We start from the raw sequence: 22,905 nt of genomic DNA on the forward strand, positions 1-22,905 counted from the left end.
TGGGTATATACCCCCAAAATATTGAAAGCAAGGACCCAAAGAGATATTTGTACACCCATGTTCATAGCAGCATTATTTACAGTAGCCAAAAGATGGAAGCAACTCAAGTGTTCATTGAAGGATGAATGGATAAATGAAATGTGTTATATCCATACAAAGGAATATTATTCAGTCTTATAAAGGAAGGAAATTCTGACACATGCTACAACATGGATGAACCTTGAAGACGTCCTGCTAAGTGAAATAAGCCAGTCACAAAAGGACAAATACCATGTGATTCCACTTATATGAGGGACTATGAATTTGACAGGGTAGTCAAATTCATAGAGATAGAAAGCAGAAGGGTGGTTTCCAGGGACTAAAGGGAGAGGGAATTAGGAGTTACTGTTTAGTGGGGACAGAGTTTCTGTTTTGCAAGATAAAAAGAATTCTGAAGCTGGACGGTGTTGATGATGGTTATACAACAGTGTGAACATACTTAATGCCCCTGAATTGTATACTTAAAAATGATTAAGATTTGATGTTATGTGTAACATAAATTTTGTATTATATGTAAATACGTACTTTTTTTTACAGTATTTTACCACAATATTTTTTTTAAATCCCTCTCCTTCTAAAAAAGATGTAATTACTTCTGAGACTATAGACATTTCAGATGGAAAAAGAGAAAAAGGAGACATGAGTAAGGGACTAAGAAAAAATAAGAAACTACCAAAAAATGTAAGCATGTTGATATAAAAAGGTAATTTAAAAGGTACTAAATTGGCGTTTGTTCTGTCTCTGCTTTAAATGAAGAACTCTGTTCTACTAAAGAAAATTATTAGTGAGTTATTTTACATTACTCTTCATACTAAATCTTCAAATCCAGTGTGTATTTTACCCTTATAGTACATCTCAGTTTGGACACACCACAACTGAAGTGCTGAATAGCCACATGCGGCTGGTGGCTGAAGTATCGAACTACATACGTGTAGAATCTTCTGATTGGAAGTAAGAAGCCTACAGAAATTCTTGAAACCAAGGAGTGACATGAACAGATTTGTGTTTTCAGATGTTGAGCCTGGTGGCAATGTTAGAAGTAGACTGAAGGGGGAAAGAACTAAGGGCTGGGAACCTGAAGGGTTGTTCTAGGCCAGAGCAGATGAGGGACTGAATTAGGGTAGAAGACACGAGGATGATGCCAGTAGCCATCGTTTATGGTGCACTTGCTAGGTGTCACGCATGATGTTGCACCCGTTATACTCAGATCTTCATTTTTGTAATAACTCTGAAAGATTGAGACTGTTATTTCCACTTGCAGAGGAGGAATGGAGACAGAGGAGGCACAAGCACCTTGTCCAGGGTACCCAAGCTCACAGGAGGCAGAATCAGGACATAAACCAGGACATAAATGCACGTAGCCACTGGGCTGTGTCTTGGAGGAATGGAGACAGGTTGGATTTGAAACATTCTTCCATGTATAAGATTTGATGGCAGCCGGGTAAGGGGAAGATGGGAGAGGGCTGCATAAAGGATACAGGAGTGATTTGGAGATCAGATCTCGTGCTTGGAAATCTGGATGGATGATGAGACGTGAGATGAAGATCTAGGCAGTAGAACATGGTGACTGAATTTTTTTGTTTTGCTTGTTTTGTTCTGTTTTGAGGGGTGAATGCCAAGATAAGGGGAGGTAGAAACTGTGTCTAGTTTTAAAAAACCTACAAGAACCAATGGCAGTTGGAAGTGATAGATTTGGAGCTTGACAAGTACTTTATGGCTGGCAAGGGCAATTTTGAAGTCACTTGGGTACAGGAGATTGCAAAGCCCTAGGCCGGGATGAGTTTGCTCCCTTGTGGAGAGCTTGTCGAGGTGTGGGTGTTAACCTCCTTTAGGTCCTGAATGACTTTGAGACTCGCCACCCGGGAGTCAGAAAGAGCCACTTGACTGGTGACCTTAGTCAAGTAGTTTGGGCAGAATAGGAGGGAATGGAGCCTGCAGTGTGCCAAGGACTGACTGAGCAAGGAAATTGAGTAAGTGTGACAGTGGGAGCTGGCTGTGGTGGGGAGGCGTGGGCGAGGGCCAGTTAAGGGGGTGATCTCTGTTCTTATGAGAGTTAAGTCATATTTTAAGTAAAGTCAGATGGACTTTTGTTGTCCAGGATTATCATAGAAATACCACCACCATGTAATATTAAAGCAGCCTTTCGTTTAAAAACAGATAAGCAAATAGATGATGGCAGGCACATCACAGCAGTTCTCTTATACACTATCAAGAAAAGATCTTAGAAACTTTTGATTTAGGTTCCTGAAATCTCATGGCAAGAAAATAAATACGTTTACTCGTTTGCAGCAGAAGTTACACCTCCTCAGACACTCTCCTGAGTGTACCAGTGGTGAGTGTGTGTGTCCGCGCACCCACTCACGTTTTGTAGGAAGAGGGCTGAGATGGGAATGGGGAGATGTGTGTACTTTATTCCTGGTTTGACGATGTTTGTGAATAAATAGTTGTGGGAATTTTATATTTTGCACAATCATAGCCCCTCTTATTACTGCTTTATAGACTAGAGGAGGCGTGAGTGCTGAGACCTATTGCTCCTCCTTGCCCCTGGGTGACCTTGGCACCCACGGTTCCTCAAAACAGAGCCACGTGCCCCCAAAAGGCCCCTAATGTGTCTTCCATCTGGCTCTCAACACCTCTGTTCTGTTGCTCTTCAGGACAATAATGTGAAAGTGATCCTGAAGAGTTACGAGAAGATGTGGAACTTTATTGATCACGTCCAGTTGGACCCTTTGGTTGGACATCGTAAGATTGGAAGTGGGTTTGCATACAAATACCCTGGCTCTGTCACAAGGCTGTTAAACCCAGTGAATGTTATTTAATCTTACCTGTCAAGGGAAATGAATAACTTCCTGATGAGATACTAGCAGCATTCAAAACATTACTCATCGGGAACTCCCTGGCAGTTCAGTGGTTAGGGCTCGGCACTTTCACTGCCGGTGTCCGGGTTCGATCCCTGGTTGGGGAACTAAGATCCCGCATGGTGCAGGGGAGAAAAATTACTCATAAACTGAGCATTATTAAAACTGTACTGGACCAACTGAGGTTATGCCACAGCCCTGCACTGTTCCAGGGGCCTGGGCCCTGGCCTCTTGCAGCCCCGTCCTGCTTAGACCTGGGGCAGGGCCCTACTCCAGATGAGGGACCTGGAGATTTTGCAACAGAGGGGAGAAGGAGAGGCTTAATAGCTTCCCTCTCTTCTTGACAAAGATATAAATTCAAATTTTGACCTATGGAATTCACTTAAAAATAGAGGAACCTGGAGGACATCAGAAAGGACTAGGGAGTGAGCTTGGGACAGAGATAACTTGGTGACAGGAGCAGAAAAGTGAAGGCAGATATGACCTCTGTGACTATTGCTGCTCCACTGGCATGATTGGTTTGTGGAGAGTTAAAAAAAAAAAAAAAAGAGCAATCTCTATCCAAAAGTATCGAAAGCAGCATCTCAGAGATCTGCACACACTTGTTTATATGAAGCAACATTTTCACACTAGCCGAAGCAACCCAAATGTCTGTCAACAGATAAATGGATAAAAACATGGTCTATACATACAATGAAATATTCGGCCTTAAAAAGGGAAGGACATCCTGTCACATATTACAACCTGGGTGAACCTTGAGGCCGTAATGCTAAGTGAAATAAGCCAGGCACAGAAACACAAATACTGCACAGCTCCACACCTCAAGTAGGCAGAGACTCTTAGAAGATAGAACGGTGGCTGCCAGGGGCTTGGGGAAGGGGAAAGGGGACCCATTGCTGTTCCCTGGGTATAGACTTTCAGTTTTGCAAGATGAAAAGAGGGCTGGAGATGTGTTGTTCAACAGTGTGGGTCTAGTTAATCCTACTGTACACTTAAAAGTATTAAGCTGGTGTATTTTGTGTTATGTGTTTTTTTTAACACAACTTTTAAAAAAAGCAAACGGGATAAAAGAGCGGATGTACCTTTTGCTATTCCAGTTAATTGTCATCCTCCAGTGGCCAGCCTCTGAGTGGAAGGTGGTAGAATTAGGGCAGCCGCAATTGCTGCAGTCACTGTGATTTACTGAGCGCTTACTGTGAACGAGGTGGCACGCTAAATGCTTATGTGCACTCATCAATTCACTGAATATCATGTCAGCTCTGTGAGTTCGGCGTCATTGTCTCCATCTTACCAGTGAGGAATTGAGTCATTTGCCCAGGAATACACAGTTCACAGTGGCAGGGCTCTGGGACCCAAACCCAGCTCTGTCTGGTTAGAGTTGGTAACCCCGTTCTCAGCTCCCATTTAATCATCCATTCACTCACTGAAAATCGTTACTGTGTGCCAGGCACTGAGCTGGATGCTGAGTGAGGACACTGGGGGTTTAGGCCCCGACTTTATCGAGCTTACAGCCAACTGTGAGAGACAGTAAGCAGGAAAAGATGTGGATAAGGAGCCAATGACAAATTTTGGTAAGTGTTGTGAAAGAGGGTGCTGTGCTAGAAGACTGTTCAGGGCGGAGGTTGGGCTGACTTAGATGTTTGAAGAGGGTTTTCAGAGAAGATCTCGCAAGGGCTGTTATCCCTGGGGAGAGAGGTGTTAGCGGCACGGAGGGGCCCCAGATGCCATCCCCACCCAGGCCCTCTGGAGCCCACAGGAGCCTCATTGGCCACAGAGCTGTGACCCATGTGGCATGGCTATAATGAAGACAAGAAACCGAAACATTCCCTCCAGACGAGAAGGTGGGTATGTGACGGGAGGGGGAATAGGATGAAGGCAGTCAGAAGGGACAGGCTTCCAGTTAGGAGATAAATAAGCACTAGAGATGTCATGTACAACATGATAAATACAGTGAACACTGCTGGATGTTATATAGGAAATCTGTTAAGAGTAAATCCTAAGAGTTCTCATCACAAGGAAAAACATTTTTTTAAATTTCTTTTTCTTTAATGTATCTGTCTGAGATGATGGATGTTCACTAAACTTATTGTGGTCACCATTTCATGCTGTAGGGAAGTCAACTCATTAGGCTGTACACTTTAAACTTATGAAGTGCTGTATGTCAATTATATCTCAGTAAAACTGGAAGGAAAGAAAAAAAGACGAGAAGGTAGAATTCAAAGGGGAAGAAAGCAGAGAACTAACTGCTCTATCAGAATTGTAAAATGTGTACTCCAGTGGCCTCGTGATGAAAGAATCCCAGTCCCACCAAATTCCAACAGTGTTCCCTTGTCCCACTGGGTCACCTCACCTCTCTGGGCCTCAAATCCCTCATTTGTGTGGGGACAAAAAGAAAATAGAACTTCTCCCTGGATAGATTTCTGATAGTATTAGCAGTGGTGATAGAATGATTAAAACACTGCCTGGTTTAATTCTCTTCTGTTTAGGCTAAATCTTGAATGCTTGTTTGGTTCTAATTGCCACATTTTGAGAGAGACATAGACAAAATAGAGAGTGTTCAAAAAGCAGGTCACTAGAGAGAGAGTGGGTTGAATTCGGGATGCTTACACTGCAGAGGTGAATACTAAAGGATGAAATGACGACCTTCAACTGCGAGAAAGGCTGATGTATAGAGAGAGTTGACTGCTCACATAGTGAAGAGTGTGGACTTGTTCTGTGTCTGTTCAAAACACAAGTCTAAAACCTGGGAATCAGATCCAACTAAGAAAAGAGCTTTTAATAAATTGCTGTAAGTGATAATGAGCTCTCAGACCATGGAGGTACTCAAATGGAGACTGGATAACAGGTTGCTGTAGGAGTTTTTGATTGGGAAAGAGGTTGCTCTGCATGTACTGTCCCATTCCTCCAACTTCGATGCTTAAAAGTCACTTTACAACCATGGCTTTAGGCTGGAGGCAGGCGGAGTATATTTAGCTGCAGGTATTCCATTTAGCTGTAGGTGATGTGCCCTAGCGCACCACTACAGAAGTTAAACACAAGCCCATCTGTGTTGATTAGAAGTTTGAACTATGGAGGAGCTCTGCATGGTGTTGGGCCCCAGTCACATATTCTTCAAGGCCCTCTGCCCAGCCCCAGCAGCCACTCACTGCTTCACTTGTTGCTCTTTGTAACAACTCACATACTTTAGGAAAGGGGCTAACATTTTTCCATGTATATATTTATTCACATTTTAATCTTTTGTTTTGAATATCCTGCACCTTCACATTGTTCGGCATTTGAAACGGTTCACAGGCAAAAGCTTCCCTGTCACCCCGTCCCTCTCCCCAGAGGCAGCCGCTGTTACTAGTTTCTCACGTCCTGGTCTGGAGAGATTTGAAGTGCGTGTATACATAAGCACATGTATGTTTTTTTCTTCTGCACTGTGCTTTTTAAAAGACAACATATATCAGGACATCTTCACACTACTATGTATAAAATAGGTAACTAGTAAGAATAATAAGAACCTGCTGAAAAGCACAGGGAACTCTACTCAATACTCTGTAATGGCCTAAATGGGAAGAGAATCTAAAAAAAAAAAAAAAGAGTGGAATATATATATATATATATATATATATATATATATATATATATATAACTGATTCACTTTGCTGTACACCTGAAACTAACAGAACATTGTAAATCAACTATACCCCCCCCAAAAAAAGACATCTTGAAGCTTAATCCATAGCAGTGTAAAAAGTGTGCCCCACTCTTTTTCACGGGTGCATGTTATTCCCCTTCCCCTATTTGTGGGACAGTTAGGTTATTTCCAGCTCTTTGTTACTACGGGGTTGACAGTGGACCACCTTATACCTACAATACTGCGCTCATGGACAAGCACATCTGTAGGCTACGTTCCTAGAAGCAGACTTGCTGAATCAAAGCGGGTAGCGTTTGTGATTTTGTTAGCTATTGTTAAACATTCTCGGTAGAGATTTTACCACTTCTCACTCCCACAAGCCGTGTGTGAGAGCGCCTAATTTCCTCACTTCCCTGCCAACTCAGTACATTATCACATGTTTCAAGCTTTTCCAAAGTAAGTGAAAGAAGGAGAATCAAGAGTGGTTTTAATTAGTATTTCTCGTGCTCTGAGTGCAATGGAGCATCCTTTCTTGTGTGTGAGCTCTTGCTGGGCTTTGTAGTGGGGCCACTGAAGAAAGTCCACAGTGCAGGCTGAGCCTGGGAGGGGAGAGGAGAACAGAGCCCCCAGGGGGAGAGCCAGAGAGTTCGCTTTAGATGAATGCTCCTGAGAGGCTCAGGCGTGCCCACTGGCCTGCAAGCTATCTAGCCTGTAAAGTCTCTGACCCATGCTGGAAAAGTTCAGTTAAAACAAAACCAATGCAATTCAGAAGGAAAACCATATCCAGAAGAAACCATTTCCTATTTTGCTCTCTTGAATTTTTAGTTTTAAATTTAATAAAGTAATTTACTTTTGTACTTGGAACAGCATTTGGGATTCAAGTACATTTCCCTGTAACATGATTAACTTTGAAAGGTGCTGGTTCTGACTAGTTGGCTTTCAAAGTAGCCTCGGTTTGTCCCCAGCTTCCCCCTGTCCCCACCTCCTCACCCTCCAGCCCCCACCCTGCTTCCCATAGTTTCTCTGTGGGTTCGAGCAGGTTTCGGCAGACAGCAGAATTTTCACTGGGACGCTGGCCTTGCACAGCCTCCCTGCTCATTAGCAGCCTGACCCATTAGTTCTCTGAAATTCTTATGTCCAAACCAGCCCAGTCCAGTTTTCCACCTAGAAAGGGACCTTCCAGTCTCAGTACGCATTTGCTTTGGCTTTTGATAGTAAGCTTCCCAGGTTCAAACCTATCTTGGTTGATGGCAGCACCACCCTTCCGGTTGCTTAGGTCAGAAACCTCAGAGTCATCCTTGATTCCTGTGGATGCGATGTTCACATGCTCCATCCTTAGGAAATCTTGTCAGCTCTACTTTCAGAATGTGTCCAGAATCCAGACATCTCTCTCTACCTCCATCTCTACTGTCCTGGACCAGGCTGTTGTCATCTCCTGCCTGGACTGCTGCCATACCCTCCTGACAGGTTTCTGCTTCTCCTCTTGCTTTTCCTGTGGCCTGTTCTCAACACGGCCAGCAGATGCGTCCTGTGGGACACAAGTCAGATCACATCAACCCTCTGCTCCAAGCCCCCCCAGGGCACTGTCCATCTCAGAGAAACCCAAGTCGTCACAATGGCCCTGCACAGTCTGCCTTCCCACCTCTTTGACCTTGTCTTCTCCTGCTCTCTCTTGACTACTCCCACTCAGCTGTACTGGCCTCCTTGCTGTTCTTTGAACAAACCAGACACATTCCCACCTCAAGGTCCTTGCACCAGCTTGTGCCTGTGCCTGGGACACTCTTCAACTCCAGATGGCTCACTTCCTCACCTCTGAGTCCCTGCTCCAATGTCATGTTCTCAGCAGAGCCATTCTAGCCACCATAATTAACATTGCCACCTCATCCCCTCCCCACCTACCACATTCCTTGTCCCCCTTCCCTGCTTCATTTTTCTCCATTGTACTTACTCCTCTTTAACACACAGTTTCACTTACCTATTTGGTTTATTGTCTGTCCCCTAAACTAGAATGTAAACTCCAGGACGGCAGAGAATTTTATATCTCTTTTTTGCCTTACCCATATTCTAGCATCTAGGACAGTGCCTGGCATGGGGTAGGTGCTTAGTAAACATTTGTTAAATGAATTAACTTACTTTCTTTTCTCTATCAAACTTGTTCTTCACAGTCTGCCAAACCTAAAGGGAAACAATCAAGTGTTGTATTTTGGTATTGGTATTGGGGGTGAATTAAATCCAAGAGCAATGCTTATATTTTTCTGGGGAATTTCACAGTGTAAATAATCTGGCATCATTGGGTAACAACTTTTTTTTTTTTTTTTTTTTTTGTGGTATGCGGGCCTCTCACTGCTGCGGCCTCTCCCGTTGTGGAGCACAGGCTCCGGACGCGCAGGCTCAGCGGCCATGGCTCATGGGCCCAGCCGCTCCGCGGCATGTGGGATCTTCCCGGACCGGGGCACGAACCCGTGTCCCCTGCATCGGCAGGCGGGCTCCCAACCACTGCGCCACCAGGGAAGCCCTGGGTAGCAACTTTTATGGAAGGATTAAGTATGATGCATGAAACTCCATTAAGAAAAGTGATAAATACATTCAGACTCCATCTGGAGAATTCGAGTTGGATTCAGGTGCCACTCTTAAGAGGGCTCTAGACAAATAGCACATTCAGAGAAGAGCAATTGAGATGACGCCAGACATTCCAACCCATGACCCCAAGTGCAGGAATGAGAATGACTGGCTTGGGGGGTAAAAGACTCTTAGGGAACATGATTCCTTTTTTCAAATGTTGAAAAAGGTGTCATGTGGAAGATTTATAGGTCTTCGGATCTTCTCTGTAGACCTGTTGTCATCTCCTACTCCCCTCTACCCCATCAGAAGCAGACCCAGCTTTGGTGGAACCTGAACATTAGGAGGGAGGGTCTCCTGGGGGGGAGGGGAAGTGTCTAGAATATAAGCATAAATTTATAAAAATATAGATACATTCCTTGGAAAGTGCCCATCAAGTGAGGGTCCCTGAAGCTTCAGCGTCTTTAGCTTCATGGGCAATACACCACATTCAGACTCATATGCCAGCAAAACCGAACTCCTTGGTAGCTCTCCAACCATGTCCCCTCTTTCCTCCGTGGTTTTGCATAAAGAGTTCCTCTGTCTAGAGCACCTTTTTCTTAACATGTCTGCTTGTCAGTATCTACTCATCCTCCAATGTCTATTTCAAAGGCTGCCCCTTCTGTGAAGCCTTACCCAACTCCGGAAAACTTAGGTGGTGGCAAATCTTTTCCTACACCCTCACTGAATCTTGCAATGCCTCCACTGCAACACTCGGCTTGTCATTCGAGTTTTGTTGATTTATTTGTCTGGCTTCCCTTGTACTGTGTATCTGTCAGGATGGGTTGGATTATGCTGTAGTAACAAGCAACTCCAAAAACTGCAGTGGCTTAAAACAACAAAGGTTATTTCTTGCTCACGTTATGTGTACATTGCAGGTCAGCTTTTGTTTTCCCTAACCCAGGCTAACAGTAACCATGATCTGAAACATTGCCAGTGCCAGGCCAGAGAGTAAACAGTGAAGCAAAGCGTGTACTTTCTCTTAATGCTTTTCCCTAGAGATGACACATTTGCTTACATTTCACTGTTTACACCCAACTACAGGTGGTCAGGGAAATCCACTGTGTGCAGAAGGAAAGTAAGCCCCAGATTCCAGATGAATAGCCTAATAACTACAATAAGTGATAAGCTTCTTCAGTACAGGGGTGGCATCTTTTAAAAAATCCTTGCATACCCAGTGCCTAGCACATAGTAAGTCCTCAACTATTTTTGAGTGAAAAATTAAATTTAGTGAGTAAAACACACAGGAAGGTAATTTTGGGGGTGCTGACTAGGAGCCATTTCCAACGTCTTTTCAAGCCCAGTAGGTGCTGACCTCCGTCTCTGGAGGTAGTCAAGCATAGGCCAGCCTAACCACCTGGAGGGACCGCGTGGTTAGCCACCTAACCACAGTAGTGATACTTTCAAGATGATTCATGCAAAGAAGAGCGATTGAAATATGTGGTCTCTAAAGTCCCTTTAATTCTGAGGCCACTGTATTTTTCATCATCATCGCCTCTCTGAGCTTGAGAAAGAGTGAATTACTGTTCACTGTAGAGGTGATAACATCTGACGGGAGCAGGCGATTTCTGTTGGTGACTTGACAGAAACAAGAATTGTTTGAGGGGGACAAATAAGTAGAGAGCTCTGGCCCTGAGCCCTCCGCTGGATGGTGATTACTAAATGCAGGAAGTATTGTGACCCGTAAGTATCCAGAGAGCAAAATGAGGCCAGCTCTGGGCTTGACGTGGCTTTGACACTGGAGGCCTTGGGCTCAGAGACAGACTTCAGTTCTTTGTAACTCCTTTCTTTGTTTCAGCAGAAATCTGACAATCCAGCCAGCAGATCTGCTGGGCTGCCAAGGTCCTGCCCATATACATTCCTGAGGATGGATGGTCTCCCTTGTGTTCTTTTTGTTGTAGGTTCCTGCTGACTAACCTCAGTCTAATCACTTAGCCCCACTGTAACAGAGTTCTCTAGTCATGAGAGTAAGTAATCCCTCCCCTCTTCTGTCAGTCTAAAAATGTTATACATATTAAGGATCATGATAGCCCTGTCAAGTCATTTTACTCTTTAAAAATAACAACACTGGACAAACTCAGCTTGGAAAAATCTTTGAGCCCACTGTAAGAAGGCCCAAAATTATGCAATTAATAATGTAACTAATGTAAAAAATAATTATAGGTAGTGGGTTTATTATTCAGTTGGTATTCAGAGTGGATGTGGCCTAAAAAAGAACATAGGAGTTGAAACATCAGGCTCACATACGAGTCTGCGTGTGACTTCGGTCCTGTCACCTCCCCTTTCTTGCTCAATAGCTTCTCGGTGCTATGGGCACAGGGGCAATAATAACCAACTCCGGAGGCTACTGGGATGAATTGAGAGAGATGAAAGCGCTTTGCAGGCTATGAAGCACTTTGAGAGAGAGAATTGAAGTAAATCCAGTTTCCTGGTTGGCATGGAAATTTCTCAGACTTTCTAGCATAGCGGTGGCGCCATTAGTGCAAATTGATCCACTTTTGTGTGGTATTATCTTATACTTCAGAAGTCTCTGGAGATGGAACCCATTGATTTAATTCAGAGTTTATGGCAGTGGTTCACAGTACTGCTACTGGGATCACTTGATTCATGCCAAACAGCAACTCTAAAAGGTATTTATACGTTCTGTCACTTACAGCCCGGACTGAATTCACACGAGAACCTTCTGGGTGTTCTGTTTCACTTTTCTTGCACATCTGGCCCCCATACAACTTTTTGACACTTCCAGTGTGTAGGGTTCACTAAATTTTTCAGCTATTATGTGTGACTTCACACCGATATGTAATTTTTAGGATGTTTGTAACTCGGGCTATTTTCACGGGTTAAAACTGCACTTCCAAGGATTCTGCCTAATCAAATTGTGCCCGTAAGGATTTCAGGATGGCAAGGGTTCAACAAAATGGTCAAATCCACTGATGACTTGAAAATGATACTTGAAAACAGTGAGTGGTCCGATTCCCTCCGCCTCTCTGGTACAGGGAAATCCATGGCAGTTATCATTTATTGTTCCAGTTGAATGACTTCAGCAAGGCAAGTTTGCAAAGTAAATGATAAGATAGTGGCACAAAATAGGGCTCCATTTTGACAAGGCCTTGGGGTATCAGGATGCCGCCCCCATTCCCCCCTTGTACCTCTTGTGCACAGAATGGTTCACGTCACAGTGAAACCTCCCAGCTGTAAATGAGCAATTCACAACCATTCTGTATGCTGGCTACCCTATTTGCAGGGTGTACTGCTCACTGGCACTAATCATTCTATTTATTTTAATCCTTACTGCTATTTTAAAAATTAAAAGCAACACGTGATTGTAACAAATTCAAACAATATAGAAGGTATAAAGTTAAAAAAAAAAAGTAAATGCTCTTCTCCTTCCTGATAAAGTCATTATTGTTTAATGGATCAGTATTTATCCTTTGTTCTTCTAAATTCTGTTCATATTCAAACAAATACAAGTCTAGATAGATGGTTCACTATACGATGAAATCATGTATTTTATTATGCAGTATATTTACATATTTTATTGTTTAAATATGTCTTGGAGATATGTTTACATCAGTACACATAGGTCTTAATCCTTTTCAGTGGCTGCATTTCATTTCCTAGTACATATGTTCTGTTTTTTGTTTTATCACTGCTTTACTAATGGACATTTTTAATGCTAGGAAATGATGCAGTGAATGACCTTATTGATATCGTTGTGATCATGTGCCTGTATTTTAGTACTTCATCCGACTATGTGGGTTGTTAGGAGTGAAATGGCTAGATAAAAGGATATGCCTTTTAAAGTTTTGATGGCTGTTACTAGATTGACCGTAATAAAAATTTCACCAATTTATGCTCTCACCAGTGGTGCACGAATACTGTATGGTCTGTCTTTCCAATTTTTGCCAATCTGTGAAGAATGGGGGAAAAAAAACCTCATTTTTTATTTAATTTCAATTTCCCTGATTACTAGTGAGGTTGAGCATCTTTCCTAGTTTATAGCTTGTGTATTTTGCTTGTTCATTTTCTTTGCAGCTTTTTCTATATTTTTGTCTTACACATTGTAAATATTAATTATTTATAATGTGCTTTATAAAATTTATCCCAGTATGTCACTTGTGTTTAACCCTTATTAATGGCTTCCTTTACTATTCACAAGTTTTTAATATTTATGTAGTCAAATCAATCAACCTTTTCTTTTGTGGTTTCTAGGTTTTGAGTCTTGCATAGGAAGAACTTTAAAATGTTCAGCACAACTATAAACTTCTCTTTTTTTTTCCTACTGTGTTTGTAATTTTGCTTGTTATATTTCTCTGTTAAATTCGCTTGAAAAATATTGTTCTTTATAATGTGTTGAACTCAGTTGTCCTAATACTTATTTGCCTCTCTTTCCCAACTGATTTAAAAATAGCACTGCTTTCATAGCCTGAAAATCCCGTGTATTCAAAGTGTATGTAAATGATCCATTCATCCAGTTATCAATTCTTATGCTGATCGTACATTATTTTAATCATTCTAGCCTTAAAATATGTTTTGATGTAAAGTAAGTTCCTCTAAATAGTTCTGTCTCAAAACTTTTAAAGCTATTTTGTACTTTTTTCCTTCCAGATGAATTTCAGATTCAGCTTGTCAAATTCCATCAAAAATCATGATGCATTTCTCCCAACATATTTTAAATAAAAAGTTTCAAACATACAGAAAAACTGAAAGAATTTTATAGTGAACATGCATATACTCACCACCTAGATTTTACCGTTAACATTTTACAATACTAGCTTTACCTGATGGAATTTTGATTGTGATTATAATTCTTCTGAAGTTAGAGATTAATCTAGAGAGAATTGACATCTATATAAATCCAAATCTTTATCTCTAGGAATATGCTATGGCTCTCTATATATTTAAGTCTTTTTTGTTCTTATTAAAGTTTTATAGTTACTGTCATATAGATTTTACACATATCTTATCAGGTTTATTTAAAATTTTTTTTAAATTGAGTATAGTTGGTTTATAATACTATATTAGTTTCAGGTATACAACGTAGTGATTCAGTATTTTTATAGATTATACTCCTTTTAAAGTTATTGCAAAATAATGGCTGTATTTCCCTGTGCTGTACAATATATCCTTGTTGTTTATTTTATACAGAGTAGTTTGTGTCTGTTAATCCCATACCTCTATCTTACCTACCCCCTTCCCTCTCCCTACTGGTAACCACTAGTTTGTTCTCTATATCTGTAAGTCTGTTTCTGTTTTGTTATATACAGTTGATTGTTTTACCCTTGAGATTCTACATATAAGTGACAACATAGAATGTTTGTCATTCTCTGTCTGACTTATTTCACTAAGCATAATGTTGTCTAGTTCTATCCATGTTGTTGCAAGTGGCAGAATTTCATTCTTTTTTATGGCTAATATTCTACCACATATGTATGTGTGTATACACACACACACACACACACACATATATGTATATATATGCACATACACACACACATACACGCACTACATCTTCTTTATTCATTCATCTGTTCATGGACACTTAGGTAGCTTCCATATCTTGGCTATTATTAATAGTGCTGCTGTGAACATTGGGGTGATGTATCTTTTCAAATTTGAGTTTTCATCTTTTCCAGATATATGCCCAGGAGTGAGATTGCTGGATCATATGGTAGTTCTATTTTTAGTTTTTTGAGGAACCTCCATACTGTTTTCCATAGTGACTGCACCAATTTACATTCTCACCAACAGTGTACAAGTATCCCTTTTCTCCACATTCTCACCAGCATTTGTTATCTGTAGACTTTTGGATGATAGCCATTTTGACAGGTGTGAGGTGATATAAGGTTTATTCTGAGGTCTTTTCCACATTTGCTTGTTAATGTGAATGGGCTCACTCTCTCCCCACCTCCATTTCCTTCTCTAATTGATTACTTTTGGCATATGGGAAACTTAATGATATGTGTGTGTTGCAGATATATCTCATCATCCTGTCAGTTTTCTTATTAGTCATAATAAATTTTCAGGGGGTTTTCTTACTAGACAGTCCCCTCATATGCAAGTAACACTGCTTTGTCTCAACAGTTTTTACCATCTAGCATCCTATTACTGTGCCAAATGGTAACAGCGGGAATCCTTATCTTGTTCCTGACTTGAATGTTTCACTATTAGGTATAATGGTTGCTGTGGTTTCTGGGAGAAATCCTTCATCTACGGACATTTCCTTCTTTTTTCCTTTATTTCCTTCATTTGCTAAATCTTTTCAAGAATGGTCATTTAGACTTGAATAACACTAAAGAACAATTGCACCTAATGGACATATATAGAACACTTCACCCAGCAACAGCAGAATATGCACCCTCTCAAGTGCACAGAGAACATTTTCTAGGATAGATCACATGTTAGGACACAAAACAAGTCTTAAGATATTTAAGAAGATTGAAATTGTATCAAGTATCTTTTTCAACCATAGTGAAATGAAACTAGGAACCAATAGCAGAAGGAAAACTGAAAAATTCACAAATATGAGGAAATTAAACAACACATTCTTGAACAACCAGTGGGTCAAGGACGAAATCACAAGGGAAGTTAGAGAATACCTTGAAACAAGTGAAAACAAAAACACAACATTCCAAAACTTAGGTATGCAGCAAAAGCAATACAAAGAGGGACATTTATAGCGGTAAATACTTTCATTAAAAAAAGAAGAAAGATCTCAAATCAACTAACTTTATACCTCAGGGAACTAGAAAAAGAAGAACAAACTAAACCCAAAGCTGGCAGAAGGAAGGAAATAATAAAGATTAGAGGGAAAATAGAGAATAAAAAACAGTAGAAATATTCAAAACAGAGTTGAGTTTTTTTTTTTAAGGACAGACAAAATTCACAAATGCTTAGCCAGACTAAGAAAAAAAGAGAGAAGACCCAATAACAAAAATCAGAAATGAAAGAGGAGACAGTACAACTGATGCCACAAAAATAAAAAAGATCATAAGAGACTATTATGTGCCAACAAATTGGATAACCTAGAAGAAATGGATAAATTCTGCAATACATACAACCTACCAAGACTGAATCATGAAGAAATAAAAAATCTGGCCAGACTTATAACTAATAAGGAGATTAAATCAGTAATCAAAAACCTTTTAACAAAGAAAAGCCAAGTGGCTTCACTGGAGATTTCTACCAAACATTTAAAAAATTTGAATTCACCTGTACCTCAATAATAAATGAATGAATGGGACTTCCCTGGTGGCGCAGTGGTTAAGAATCTGCCTGCCAATGCAGGGGACACGGGTTCAAGCCCTGGTCCGGGAAGATCCCACATGCTGCGGAGCAACTAAGCCCATGCACCACAACTGCTGAGCCTGCGCTCTAGAGCCTGCAAGCCACAACTACTGAATCCCACACGCCACAACTACTGAAGCCTGCATGCTCAGAGCCCATGCTCCACAACAAGAGAAGACACTGCAATGAGAAGCCCACACATCGCAACAAAGAAGAGTCCCCACTTGCCGCAACTAGAGAAAGCCCATGCATGGCAACAAAGACCCAACACAGCCAAAAATAAATAAATAAATAAATAAACAAATGAAATAAATTTATTAAAAAAATAAATGAATGAATGAATGAATTTTAACACCAAACCTTCTCAAACTCTTCCAGAAATTGAAGAGGAGGGAACACTTCCAAACTCATGAGGTCAGCATTACCTGATACCAAAACCAAAGATACTACAAGAAAAGGAGACTGCAGACCAATATTCCTGATGAATGTTGATATAAAAATGCTCAACAAAATACTAGCAAATTGAATTCAACAGCATATTAAAAGGATTATATACTATGACCAAGTGGGTTTATTCCCGGAATGCAAGGATTTGTGAAAATCAATCAATGTAATATACAACATTAACAGAACTAAGGACAAGAACCATGTGATCATCTCAATTGATGAAGAAAAAGCACTTGATAAAATTTAACATCCTTTATGATAAAAACCTTCAACAAACTAGGAATAGAAGGTAATTACCTCAGCATAATAAAGGCCATATATGAAAAGCCCACAGCTAACATTATTCTTAATGGTGAAGAACTGAAAGCTTTTCATCTAGGATTAGGAACAAGGCAAGGATGCCCACTCTTACCACCTCTTTTAAACTACTGGAAGTCTTAGCAGAGTCATCTGACTTGGAAAGGAAAAAGTAAAATTGTCTCTGTACACAGGTGACATGATCATATAGATAGGAAACCCTAAAGATTCCACCAAAATAACTGTTAGAACAAAGGAATTCAACAAAGTTACAGGAGACAAAATCAACACACAACAAAATCAGCTTCTATATACTAACAGGGAAAAATCCAAAAAGGAAATTAGGAAAATAATCTCATTTACAATAGTGTCAGAAAGAATAAAATACTTAAGCTTAATCAAGGAGTCAAAAGACTTGTACATTAAAAACTACAGAACAATTCCAAAAGAAATTAAAGAGGATGCAAGTAAATAGACATCTCATGTTCATGGATTGAAAAACTTAATATTGTTAAAATGTCCATACTACCCAAAGTAATCTACAGGTTCAGTGCTATCCCTATCGGTGTCCCATTGACATTTGCTTGCAGAAATGGAAAAAAAATTCTAAAATTCATATGGAATCTCAAAGGACCCTGAATAGCCAAAACAATCTTGTGAAAGAAAAACAAAGCTAGAGGCCTCACACATCCTGATTTCAAAATATATTACAAAGCTACAGTGATAGAAACAGTATGGTACTGGCATAAAGACAGGCACAGACCAATGGAACAGAATACAGAGCCCAGAAATAAAACTCTCTCACATATGACCAAATGATCTTCAGCAAGGATGCCAGGGCTACACAGTGGAGAAAGGATAGTCTCTTCAACAAATGTTCAACAAATGGTGATGTGGGAAAACTGGACATCCACATGAAAAAGAATAAAGTTGGACCGTTACTTTACATCATATATAAAAATTAAGTCAAAAATAAAGACCTGAAACTGTAAAACTCCTGGAAGGAAACATAGGGGGAAAGCTTCATGATATTGGTTTGGCAGTGATTTCTTGGCTGTGACACAAAAAGCACATGCAACAAAAGCAAAAATAGACAAATGGGACTATATTAACCTTAAAAACTTCTGTGCATCAAAAGAAACAGTGAACAGAAAGAAAAGGCAACCTATAGAATGGGAGAAATATTTGCAAACCATATATCTGATAATGGGTTAATATCTGGAATACATAAAGAACTCTTACAACACAAAAACAGAAAACAACCTGATGAAAAATGGGCAAAGGACTTGGATAGACATTTCTCCAAAGAAACTATACAAAAGGCCAACAAGCATATGAAGAGATGCTCAACATCACTAATCATTAGCGAAATGCAGATCAAACCAAATCGGATATCACCTCATGCCTGTTAGGATGGCCACTATCTACCCCATGCCCCCCCCAAAAAAAAACCCCACACACAAAAATAATAAGTGTTGGTGAGGGTGTGGAAAAGTTGGAACCCTTGTCACTGCTAGGAATGTAAAATGGTGTAGATGCTATGGAAAACATTATGAAGGTTCCTTAGTAAATCCATGTGTCCAGCAAACCTACTTTAGGGTTTATATCCAGAAGAATTGAAAGCAGGATATTTGTACACCCATGTTCATAGCATTATTTACAATAGCCAAGATATGGAAGCAACTTAAATGTCCATCACCAGATGAATGGATAAAGAAAATGTGGAGAATACACACACACACACACACACACACACACACACATATATGTATACACATATATATATATATATATACACGCACAATGTATATATACGTATGTATATGTATACACACACAATGGAATATTATTCAGCCCTTCAAAGGAAGGGAATCCTGTCACATGATACCACATGGGTGAACCTTGAGGACATAGTGAAATAAGCCAGTCACAGAAACACAAGTTCTGCATGGATCCACTTACACGAGGCGTCTAAAGTTGTCAAACTTGTAGAGGCAGAAAGTGGAATGGTGGTTTTCAGGGGCTGGGGAAGGGGAAAGGGGACCCATTTTTGTTCAGTGAGTATAGTGTTGCAGTTCTGCAAGATAAAAAGAGGTCTGGAAATCCGACATACAACAGTGTGGGTGTAGTTAACACTACTGTACACTTAAAAGTAGTTAAGATGGTAAATTTTAAGTTACGTGTTTTTTACCACAAGAAAAAACGTGAGTGTAATCCTATTAAGTGCTGTTTTGGTTTCTCTCCTTTAATTTATTAATGATGTTAATGATTTTTAGAGATTTCCTAGTTTTAAAACATCCTTGCGATGTTGGTATAAACCACAGCTTCCTCTGATAGATGATGAAGAGCCAATTTCCTTAATATATAGAGAACTCTTAAAATCCATAGAAAAATGGACAAAAAATAATTTATCACAAAATGTCAGTAACACGTGAAAAGCTTCTCAGCCATGCCTGTAAAGAAATGCAAGTTGAAACAGTAGTGACCAGTTTTTCATGTACGTATTAGCAAAGACTAGAAGTAGTGATGACATGCAGTGACACTTAGATCACCTCATTCTCTGGTGATGGGGGTGAAAGTCAGTACCACCTATTTAGAGGGCAGTTCTGTAGTTTACCGACAGCATTTTAAATGCCACAGCAATTGTACTTATCAGAAATTAAGAATTTCAGATATTTTCAAATGTGCAAAAGTATTCGCAGCGATAACCAGTGAAACATTTTTGTAAGAGTTTCAAAAATTGGCGAAATGCAAATGTCTGTTAAGAGCTAGGTTGGTTAAGTAAATTATGATGCACGCATAAATTGGAACATTGTTTAAAAGAGTGAGATAATTTTGTTGTGAAGCTGAAACTAACATACCATTGTAAAGCAATTATACTCCAATAAAGATGTTAAAAAAAAAAAAAAAAAATGAGTGAGATAAACTGTAGGTTCTGACCGGGAGAGATGTTGGAACTACATTGTTGTGGGAAGAAAAAAAGAGGATCAGAACGGAATGTGAAAATACAACTCCTTTTTTGGTTTTTTAAAAAATTGGTTGTAGTAACTTATGTCTAGAAAACATATCTGAAATAATGGGCCCTAGATTGTTAACAGTCGCTATCTCTGGGGAGAATAGGAAGGATTTTCACTTTTCTTCATTATTTCTGAGAGAAACTCTACATAGAGCATCATTTGAAATAGAAAGGAAAAAAGATACATTTCAATGTAAATCTGTATTGCTAACAATTACAAAGAAAAGGGAATGCTACCTGCAAATTTTTATTTTGGAATGAGTTGAGGTTTCCTTGTGACCCGTTATACCACATGATCCACTTTTTTTTTTTTTCTTTCTGTGGTACGCGGGCCTCTCACTGCTGCAGCCTCTCCCGTCGCGGAGCACAGGCTCCGGACGCGCAGGCCCAGCGGCCACAGCCCACGGACGGGCCCAGCCGCTCCGCGGCATGCGGGATCCTCCCGGACCGGGGCACGAACCCGCGTCCCCCGCATCGGCAGGCGGACCCCCAACCACTGCACCACCAGGGAAGCCCCACACGTGACCCACTTTTAAATATGTCTCATGAATGTTCTTAAAAGAATATGAAGTTGATTACTGTGGAATATTCAAGACTACCCAAATCTGTCAAATCATCCTCGTTACAGAAGTCTCATTCTTCACATCCTTTCTTGTTGTCTACTTGAGCTTTCAAAACCACGAGTAGTGTATTGAAATCTCTGATTATGTTTCTATAACTCTGTCAGCTTCTCCCATTATTCCTGTTTCTATCAATAAATTGTGGGTTGCATGTCCAGGAGGGCCGAGGCCCGGCCACCATAACATTTGGAAAGCGTCTATTGACAGTCGCCTTCTAAACATTTGAAATCTTTTGTTGAACTCTTACTGTCCTTTCAGTTCCTTCCTGAGAATTAAAACAACAACAGAAAGTTTCTGACTTATCTATAATTTAAAGCTAAACACTTTAAGAGTGTGATCTACAAACTCATTTCCAGCCCCCATATGTGTGATACTTTGCAGTGTTGAAGTACAGTGACAATTAGCTGCAGCTTTGTTAATTTAGGGAATTGAGCAATTCCCAGGTTCCAAAGACAGATTCTGGGGGGAAAGCTATGTACTTTCAGTCTTATTTCCTCATTAAAAAAGCAATCCATTTATAAGACAGAAGCTTTCAAGAAAGGGTGTAGAAAGAATTGTACAAAGAATGAAGAACCTGCAATTGTCGTCTGGTCCTTTGCTGCGAGTCTCTGGCAGCACAGAACCTCACATTTATACAGCTCACCTCACACGGGGCTCGACTCGGCAAACTGTTTCCTCACAGTAATTGCTGCCTTGCTTGTCAGGCGTGGTCCATGAGTGCCTTCTGGAGGAGTGGTTTCTAGATAATTAGAGCTTTCCCCTTTAAGCACCGCTTTTATTGGATACCCTTTAAAAAATGTATGACAAATAGACCAACCCCAGCTTACCTATATGGGTCATGTTGCTGGAAGTAGCCCCGTGGCAGTAGCCAGGTGGTGAGTACGTGGGTATTCACTGAACAATTCTTTCAACTTTGCTGAATGTTTGAAATCTTTCCTAATAAACACCGGGGGTAAATACAGCTCAGGAAAGTCATGCAGGCCTTCTTCCAGCAGTGTTGTGGTTGCTCGGAGAGCTCAGTGCGTGGAGCGGTTGAGGGCAGGCTCCGCCGTAACCAGCTTACCAGCCTCTGCTGCCTCCTAGCTGTGCGCCCTTCAGGTGGTTACTACACTTCTCTGAGCCTTGTTTTTCTTGTCTGTACAACGGGAGTGACAGTAGTTCCTCCTCTGGGGTTTGCTGTGAGAGTAAAATGAGAGGGTGTGGCTAAAAGCACTCCCTATGGTATTGGTATTAAACACTCAGTGACCTGTGGCAGTGGCTGCCCCTCCTCCCCCCTCCCCCACTGCTGTTATTCAATCATCTTCATCATGGATGACTGACTCCCTCAGAGAGTGGTAGGCAGTGGTGCTCCCCTCCATCATTGATTTGAAAGACAATTTGGGGCTACCCTGAGACTCAGTTGTGAATGACATTGGGACCATTTCCCCAAATCAAATGCATCTTCATGTTGTCCCCCTCTCAGCCTTAGTAAATAAAATACGAGGGACATAATGTAACTCTTCCTCGGTGGAGCCCAGTCCCCATAGCAAATGTCAGTTAGGCCTGAGTGTCAGGTGCTGTGTACCTTGGGCCTGCACTTCCCTGCTCCTCAGCTCCGCTGCTCCCTGGCCTCCTGGTGAGCATGCTTGCTTCCTTAGCTGCCAGGTCTGCGGTTCTGTTCCCTCTCTCGCCTCAAACCTGACGTTCACAGCCACTGCCTTTCACCTTTCCCCAGGGCAGAAGTCAGGAAGAGGAAGGCAAATCAGGAAGTCATAAATCAGTGGCATCACCTGTAACCTTAGAAGTGAGAATGATGACCTTCTTCTACAGAACTGAGTGCTGTAACTTTCTGTCCTCCACCTTTCTTGGGTTTTTGAAGTCCTTTCAGTGGTTTTTAGTATATTCACAGTTTTATGCAACCATCACCACTACCTAATTTTAGAACATTTGCATCACCCCCAAAAGAAACCTCATCCCCATTAGTGGTCAGTCCCCATTCTCCCCTCCCCTCAGCCCTTGGCAAACACTAATCTATTTTCTGTCGCTGTGGATGTACCTATTCTGGGTGTTTCATACAAATGCAGTCACGTGATATGTAGCATTTTGTGTCTGCCTTCATGATGTTTCTGTCCGTGCTGTAGCATG

General features: G+C 40.9%; 1 protein-coding gene across 12 annotated transcripts in view; it reads left to right on the forward strand.

Annotated features, from left to right (window-relative positions):
* The window catches only part of ZHX3 (zinc fingers and homeoboxes 3), a 147,581-nt gene that overhangs the window by 110,848 nt on the left and 13,828 nt on the right, over positions 1–22,905 (forward strand). The window lies entirely within an intron of this gene.

The sequence above is a fragment of the Lagenorhynchus albirostris genome, chromosome 15, assembly GCF_949774975.1.
Source record: "Lagenorhynchus albirostris chromosome 15, mLagAlb1.1, whole genome shotgun sequence".
In the NCBI taxonomy this organism is placed as follows: Eukaryota; Metazoa; Chordata; class Mammalia; order Artiodactyla; family Delphinidae; genus Lagenorhynchus; species Lagenorhynchus albirostris.